General features: G+C 40.4%; 1 pseudogene; it reads left to right on the forward strand.

The window, feature by feature from the left end:
• Window positions 1-1337: 1337 nt before the first annotated feature.
• LOC123934140 lies at window positions 1338-6199 on the forward strand (annotated as a pseudogene).
• The last annotated feature ends 2219 nt before the right edge of the window (window positions 6200-8418 follow it).

Here is an 8418-nt window from a genome sequence, read left to right on the forward strand (position 1 = left end):
TTTCTCTGTCGAATAAATGAAATCTTTTTTTTTTTTAAGGATAGTTGCTATAAAACAAAACCATACAAAACAAACTAACAAGTGTGGAGAAATTGGAACCCTTGTACACTGTTGATTGGGATGTAAAATGGTGTAGCAAAAAGAAAACAGTATGACACGTCCTCAAAAAATTAAACAGAATTACCATATGATCCAGCAATTCCACTTCTGGTTTTATACTCAAAGAACTGAAAGCAAGTTCTCAAAGACATATTTGTATACCCATGTTCGTTGTAGCATTATTCACAATACCCCAGTTATTATGGAAGCAAACCAAGTGTCCATCGACAGATCAGCGGACAAGCAAAATATCCCCACGATGAAATATTATTCAGCCTTAAAAAGGAAGGAAAATCTAACACATGCTACAACATGGATGGACCTTGAAGCTATTATGCTGAGTGAAACAAACCAGTCACAAAAAACCCAAATACTCGATGGTTCTACTTATGTGAGATACCCGGAATATAGCCAAATTCCTAAAGACAAAGTAGAATGATAGTTGTCGGGGACTGAAAGAAGTGGATAATGGGTTACTGTTGTATAATGAGTTTAGAATTTCAGTTTTGCAAAATGAAGAGTTCTCAAAATCGGTTGCACAATAACGTGGATATATTTAACACTAATGAATGGTACACTTAAAAATGGTTATAACTAAAAAATAATGAGGGAGAAATTAAGACTTTCCTGGATAAACAAAAACTGAAGCAGTTATTGCCACTAGACCTGACCTTCCAGAACTGCTAAGGAGAGAGCTCCAGGTTAAAATGAAAGGACGCCAAAACGTGACTCAAAGTCATAGGAAGCAATACAGATCTCCAGCACAGGTAAATACAAGGGCAAGGATAAAAACCAGTGTTGCAACTTTGGTTTATAATTTTATTTTTTATTCTTTTATGCCTGTGTTTACTCATTCTACAAAGATGTCTGTGGCAACAGTAACATAAGTGTGTAGGGGTGGAGACAGATCTGTAAAGGTGCATTTTTGTTTGCAATTTAAGTTTGTATCAACGAAAGTAGATTCTGACAACTTTAGGATGTTATCTAGAATCACCTTGATAACCACAGGTAAAAGCGTTTGAAAACATACAGAAGAGAATGAGAAGGGTATTAGTATCTGTCACAAAAGCAACAAATCAACTGAACGAAAGGGAAGGCAGCAATAAAATAAATGAGGAACAGAAAAGCTATTAGACATACAGAAAACAACAAAAGGCCAAAAGTAAGTTCTTCCCTATCATCAGTCACTTTCAATGTAAGTAGATTAAACCCTGCATAGAAAGGCATGGATTGGCAGCATGGATTTGTAAGGCATGATTCAACTATATGCTGTTCCCAAGAGATTCACTACATCTGAGGACACAACTTTAAAAGGAAAAGATATTTCATGCCACTAGTAACCAGAAGACAGGAGTAGAGAACATACTGATATGAGACGAAATAGACTTAAGATTTTTAAAAGGTTATAAGAGACAAAGATATATTAATAAAGGGTTCAGTGCAGCAAGAAGATACAACAATTACATTTATGTACCTAATAAATCATCAAAATATTTGAAGCAAAAATTGACAGAATTGGAGAGAGAAATAGATAGCTCTACAAAAATAGTAGGTGATTTCAGTGCCACTTTCAGTAATGACAGAACACGACAGAATCAATAGGAAATAAAGGACCTGAACAATACTATAAACCAGTTGAACCCAACAGACATACGGACACTACCCAACGGGAGGAGAGTACACAATTTTCTCAAGCGCACATGGAGCATTCTCCAGTAAAAACCATAGGTTAGGCCACAAGAAAAATAAATACATCTTAAAACTACTGAGATTATACAAAATATGTTTTCCCATCAGAGTGGAATAAAATTAGAAATCAGCTGAAGAAGTGAAAAATTCATAATTACATGGAAATTAAATAACACACTGTTTAAAAACCAATGGGTCAAAAAAGAAATCTCAAGGGATGTTATGAAATATCTTGAGACGAAAGCAAAACCACAACATTCCAAAATGTATGTGATGCAGGATAAACACTGCTAGGGAGGAAATACATAGCTGTAAATGCTTACATTAAAAAGATGAAAGATTTAAGGGGCGCCTGGGTGAGTCAGTTGGTTAAGCATCCAACTCGATTTTGGCTCAGGTCACGATTTCAGGGTCCTGGGATTGGGCTCTGTGCTCAACGGGGAGTCTGCTTGAGGATTCCTCCCCCTCTGACCCTGCACCCCCGCCCAAAACACATAAATAAATCTTAAAAAAAAAAAACAGACTGTAAAACTCTTGGAAGAAAGCATAGTAGGAAAGCTACATGACATTGGATTTGGTAATGATTTTTTTTGACATGCAGAGACAACAAAAGAAAATAGACAAGTTGATCATCAAAATTTAAAACTTTCATGTGTCAAAATACACTGTCAACAGAGCAGAAAGGCAGCACACAGAATGGAGAAAATGCAAATTACACATCTGATAAGCAACTACTGCCCAGGATATGTAAAGAACTCAACAATTACAAACAGGGCGCCTGGGTGGCTCAGTCAGTTAAGCTTCTGCTTTTCGCGCAGGTCAGGATCCCAAGGTCCTGGGATCGAGTCTGCATGCGGCTCCTTGCTCAGTGGGAAGCCTCTTTCCCTCTCCTTCTGCCGTTCCCCCTGCTTGTGCTTTCTGGTTCTCTCTCTGTCAAATAAATAAAAAAATTTTTTTTTAAAAAAGAAAGAAGGGGCACCTGGGTGGCTCAGTTGGTTAAGCCACTGCCTTTGGCTGAGGTCATGATTCTGGAGTCGCGGGATCGAGTCCCGCATCAGGCTCCCAGCCCCGCCGGGAGTCTGCTTCTCCCTCTGATCTTCTCCCCTTTCATGCTCTCTCTCTCTCTCAAATAAATAAATAAAATCTTTTAAAAATATATTTAAAAAAGAAAGAAAAAGGAAAACAACCTAACTCAAAAATGGGCAAAGGATTTTGAATAGACATCTCCTCCAGATGCGGTATACAAATGTTCCATAAGCTTGTGAAAGAATGCTGAACATTGTGAGTCGTTAAGGAAATACAAACCAAAACCACTCTGAGACCCACACCCATTATGATGGCTGACATAAAAGAAAACAGAATCGCAAGTGTTGATGAAGAGTGGGGAAATTAGAATCTTTGTGCATTGCTTTTGGAAAGGTAAAATGGTGATTTCACTGTGGAAAACAGGGTGGTGTTTCCTCAGTAGTTTAAACATAGAGTTATTTCACGCAGCAGTTTCACGTCTGGGCATACACCCCAAAAACTTGAACAGAGAGTTGTATACTCATGTTCGTAGCAGTATTATTTGCAATAAGCAAAATGTAGAAGCATCCAAATATCAGTGGAACGTGCAGCACACACATGCACATGCGCACAGGAATGTTACCAGCCTAAAGAACGAGACCCTGGCAGATGCTACATGGTTGAACCTTAAAGACATTTACTCTGAGTGAAGGAAGCCAGGCCCGGGACAAATGCGTCATTCCACTTTTATGAGATAACTAGAACGGCCAGATTCATGGAGGCAGAAAGAAGAATGGTATGTGCCAGGGGCTGGACAGAGAGGAAAATGGGGGGTAACTGTTTCACGGTACAGAATTTTAGTTTGCGAAGATGAAGTTCTGGAGATGATGGTGGCCAGTGTACTTAATGCCACTGAACTGTAGACATGAAAATGGTGAAAATGGTAAATTTATGTTATGTGTATTTTACCCCAATAAAAATTTTTTTAGAAAACCAGGGTAAAAGGCAGAAAAAGCAGGTGTGTTAACCAGAAATATCGGTGTAGTTAAAACTGAGCGCTCACTTTGGCTCTGAGCTTCCTGGAACCAAGAGAAAAGGCGTGTTCTCAGAGTGCCAAGAACATGTTGAATGGTTTCAGTAGTTTAATGGGAAATATTGTGTTGGTTTAATTTATAGCAGCAGAAATTCTGAACCATACATACATAACTAGATCATGACAATAGAAAGTTAAATACTGAATATAAAAATATGGAGACCAAAATTCAGAGATTTAAAAAAAAAAGATTTAAAAAATGTAGATTATAGTATCATTCATTCCAAAAATGGTTCTCGTTATATGAAATACATAATTTAGGGTGTCTCTGTTGGTAAAGGCATTCCTAGTCCAGGGGCGCCTGGGTGGCTCAGTGGTTTAGGCCACTGCCTTCGGCTCAGGTCATGATCGCAGGGTCCTGGGATCAAGTCCCGCATCGGGCTCACTGCTCGGCAGGGAGCCTGCTTCCTCTCACTCTCTCTGCCTGCCTCTCTGTCTACTTGTGATCTCTCTCTCTGTCTAATAAATAAATAAAATCTTAAAAAAAAAAAAAGACATTCCTAGTCCACTGAGGGATAATGTGCTGGATTTTCTAACACTGCTTAATAAATACAAGGGAAAGGAAAGCAAACATACCGGGAAGACACACTGGGAGTGGCATGAACCATAGAGATCGCTCCAGGGAAGAGAGACTTCTACGTCAAGAAATTTATGTAGAATAAATAAAACTTTTGAACAGTCTTACATGTTGAGTGGGAGTTAGCCATGTCTTATGGGTTGACTTGTGTCCCCCACAAAAAATATTTTGGAATTCTAGCACTGGCACCTCAGAATGTGACCTTCTTTTGGACATAGGCTTCTTTACAGAGGTAATCAAGTTTAGTGGTGTTCTTGGGTGGTCCCTAATCCAAAATGATTGGAATCCTTAGCAAAAAAGGGAAATTTGGGGACTCCTGAGTGGCTTAATCAGTTAAGCATCTGCCATTGGCTTCAGTCATGATCTCCAGGTCCTGGGATTGAGCCCCATGTCAGGCTCCCTGCTCAGTGGGGTGTCGTCTTCTCCCTCTCCCTCTGCTCCTCCTCCCCCAACCGCTACCGCCCCCAGCTTGTGCTCTGTTTCTCTCAAATAAATAAATAAGATCTTGGGGGGAAAAAGGGGGAAATTTGGACACAGAGAGATATGTATAGAAAGAAGATCATGTGAAGAGACGCATGCTGAAGACGGCCGTGGACAAGGTCAAGGAGAGAGCTCTTTGAAGAAACCAGCCCCACTGACATTTATAAGTCAGTGAATGTAATTGATTTGGAACTTCTAGCCTCCAGAACTATGAGACAATAAATTTCTGTGGTTTAAGTTTTTTAAAAAAGGATAAAAATCTAAGCATTTAACCCTAGCATTCTAGAACATTTGCAATCTATCTCCCAATAAAATTTCCAACTTTATTAGTCTCCTGCATAACCCTTCATTCCAGCCCAATGGTTTCTTTCATTATTTACTCAGGTTTTTGAGTGTCTACCATGCAAGGCTTAGGGCTGGACAGGAGGGATACGACATGACTCTGACATCCAGAGCCGCTGCCTTCAGAAAGTTTTATGTTCTGGGGGAGAGATGCTAAATGACTAATTTCACCGTTCGTCATTTCATTACAGCTATGGTAAGAGTTGGAAATGAGAATGAGCCAAGAGAGCATATAACAGAGAACCTAATCTGGGAGAATCAAGGAAGTTCTTAAAGAAAGTAATGTGTGGACTTAAAGGATGAGTTAAAAGTTGGTCAATGAAGGAAGGAACATTCCTTTAAGAGACGTTTGTGTTTTCTCGTTTCTGTGATTTTGTGAGCGCAGAGCTATCTGCTTGTACTACAATGCCTTTAAGAATCCAAATTCCAGGCAGGAGGGCGGCAGCAGGCAGCAGGAGGCCAGGAATTACTTGGCAAAACACCGCGTTATGGAGTTGCTGAACTATCTCACCAGCACCCTGCTCTTTTTCCAGCCGGAAAACCAAGAGAGTATTTAATATCTATATTGGAACGACTGAGAATTGCCAAAGTAACAGGTGTGGCTTTTCCTTTCTTCATGGATCACTCTAACATCGTGTCTGTGTTTGAGATGATGGACACCTCACATAAAGGCAACGTATCATTTGTGCAGTACCGAGAAGGCCTGAAAACCCTGGGTCTTTTGGATGAAGATGAAGTTTTACAAGATGATGGACATATGATAACTTTGGGAAAATTCAGATCTGACGTGAACAAGAGGAATGAGAAAATATGGTCAGCATTTTAATAACACTGTAAGTTCAAGATAATAAATGATTCTATAAAGTTTAAAAAAAAAAAAAGAATCCAAATTCTAGGGGCCCCTGCGTCGCTCAGTTTGTTAAACGATTGACTCTTGATTTTGTTTCAGATCATGACCTCAGAGTGGTGAGGTTCGAGCCCTGCATTGGGCTCCGTGCTCTTGGGGGAGGGGGATTGTCTGCTTCTCTCCCTCTTTTTCTTCCCTTCCCTCCCTGCCCCCTCTTGCATGGGTTCTCACGCACACTCTTTCTCTCTCTAAAAATAAACAAAATTTTAAAAAGAAAAAAAAAACCCACTCAAGATATGGTTCCTCTCCTCCCTTCTCCGGAAAGCCCTTCCTGACCATCTTATGCTGAAGTATTCTCTCCTTGCTGTAAACTAAACAAGTTTGTTGGTTATTAGCTATAAGCCATGTGCGCCCTTGTGGTGTTTTCGTGATGCTCGTCTTGCCCTGTTATATAAATTGAAGTTTCTTGAGTCCAGCCTCCATCCTGTTCATTAACAAGTCACTTCTGTTTTAACTCCATGCAGAATTTTCAGGGAAGACAATGATTACAGGACTTGGTTTAAATAATCTTAACCTTTTGTATTGTAAAATAAAACACAGATACTAAAAAACCCCACATAAATCATGTGAATTATAAGGAGTCGGACTGTAAAGAGAATTTACAATTATGATTCATAGCTCAGTGCATTGTAGGAACACCCAGATAACTGCCCGTCAGGTCGAGAAACAGAACCTTGCCAGGCACTCGAGAGACCCTGCTTTCACCCTGTCCCCAACACAGTCACCTTCCTCCTGCATAAAATGTCCCCAGTCCTGAACTTCACAGGCAACCACATCACCAGATCTCGCTACAGTTTTGTTACCCAAGTGTGCGTCGTGCTACCACAGCTTCCGCTTGCACTTTTGTTGTTCCTTTTTTCCAACGTACCTTTGCAGCCGCTTGATCTTCGAGGTCACTCACCCCGCCTGTCTTACAATTTCATGACGAAAATCCCAGGCTGCTGGACCTGTGGAGGTTCCCACAGTCCTGGATTCTGCTGGTGGCATATTTATAGTACAGCTCAACTAGCTCCTCTCTCGTATTTGCTTATTTTTTCCTGCATTTTAGCGACGGTCCAGAGGCTGGTCAGATTCAGGTTGGATCCCTCTGGCAAGACCGGGGGCGGTTTTGTGTTCTTTCAGCAGGAGGCACAGAGTGTCTGCCTTGTCTGTCTGGGACAGCAGCAGCTGTCGGTGTTCGGGGTCTGGATCCGTTCCTTCACTGAGAGTCGCACGATGGTGGTGTTCTGATTCTATCGCCTTTTCTTTATTTGTTAAATGGAATATTGTTATAATGAGATGCTTTTCCTCATCTACCATTGGCTGTCCATTTGGGAGAAACATAATTATAAATCAGGTCTCCTGCCAACACGGAAATTTGCTTCCACAAAATATAGGAAAGAAAGGCAACAGTCTCATTATTGAATGAGCATTAAACCAGACTGCACTGCACAGCAGTCCATCGAGGAGCCCGCAGGAAAAATAAATCCTGTTACATAGAGCAAATAAAATCCACTACGTTTGTGTTAATTGCCTTTATCAAAGGAAAATGAAACTCCTCTCTTTATGACAAGCAGGACGGTACATTAAGGAGCCAGGCACCTAGGTTTAAAATCCCAAAGAGACAAGCTCGCCTTTCAAGGATGGCCTCTGAGAAAGAAGGCGTTACTGGTATGAAAAACTGGCAAGAGGTCTGTTTAACTTTTTAAAAGATTTACATTTATCTCAGGGAGACAGAGAAAGCATTTATAAATTCAGGTTTCTTTTAAAAGAAATGCTGAAAAGAAGGAAGAAAAGGGAATATTCTCTTTTAAGCACCAGAGGTATTTAGATTTATTTTATGATTATTTTTAGATTTTTGTTTACCCTACACCTTGGAGTACAGTTCATGGAGAGAAAGCAAGATGTTTGATTCTTTCCCTTTACTTACCTATTTTCAAAATAATGAATTGGCTTCTAAGCATCCTCTGAAGGTGACCCATTAGTTTCGTTTGTTTTTTACAGATTCTTATTTATTTGACAGAGAGAGAGTATAAGCAGGGGGAGCAACAGGCATAGGGAGAGGGAGAAGCAGGCTTCCCGCTGAGCAGAGAGCCCGATGCGGGACTTGATCCCAGGACCCTGAGATCATGACCTGAGCCGAAGGCAGCGGCTTAATCCACTGAGCCACCCAGGCGCCCTCTAATGTTTATTTTTATGTGAAATTAGTTTTCTGGAAATTTTAGAGGGAGTTGTGTGGTTTAGGAT

Source organism: Meles meles, chromosome 21, assembly GCF_922984935.1.
Source record: "Meles meles chromosome 21, mMelMel3.1 paternal haplotype, whole genome shotgun sequence".
In the NCBI taxonomy this organism is placed as follows: Eukaryota; Metazoa; Chordata; class Mammalia; order Carnivora; family Mustelidae; genus Meles; species Meles meles.